A 584-nucleotide genomic window follows, 5' to 3' on the forward strand; every position below is an offset into this window, starting at 1 on the left:
CAGAGGAGGGGGGAAGATGTAGCGGGGAAAAATAAACCTGCACCACACCCTTCTGGCAGCGCAGATGGGGAAGTTCACACAGCCTGACAGCTTGCTGCGTATGGGGAAGCCGAGACAAGCGCTAACACTCTTACTGCAGATAGCAAGAAGGGTTCGAGCTTGCCTGTGGGCCAAAGGTGACTCCAGACAGCACGGCTTGCTGGGTTTAACCTTTCTGCTGAGGTGGAGAGCCCAAGGTTGCAGGCATTCATCAAAACACGAGGATTTTGCAGTAAAAAAACAGCCCACCTGAAGCTTTGAGGCATAGGCCAGGAGCACTGCTGCCTGACAGCTCCCCTGGAAGCACTGAGCCAGCGCTGAGGAGAGAAAGCAAGGCAGATGCATGCTGTCACCTCTCTTCCTTAGAATAGCATTTATTTTTAAAAACCACCACAGAATTTCAAGATTTCTTTTCTTTAGCTGTAACGGGGTTTCTAAAAATTGTGCTTGCCGTTCAGAGCTGGCAGCTTGAGGGTAATGGTATATAAAAAGGCAAAAAAAGTGAAGCAGAAAAGCAAAGTAGCCTTCCCCCCCCCCCCCCCCTT

Source organism: Phaethon lepturus, unplaced genomic scaffold (genome assembly GCF_000687285.1).
Source record: "Phaethon lepturus isolate BGI_N335 unplaced genomic scaffold, ASM68728v1 scaffold23009, whole genome shotgun sequence".
In the NCBI taxonomy this organism is placed as follows: domain Eukaryota; kingdom Metazoa; phylum Chordata; class Aves; order Phaethontiformes; family Phaethontidae; genus Phaethon; species Phaethon lepturus.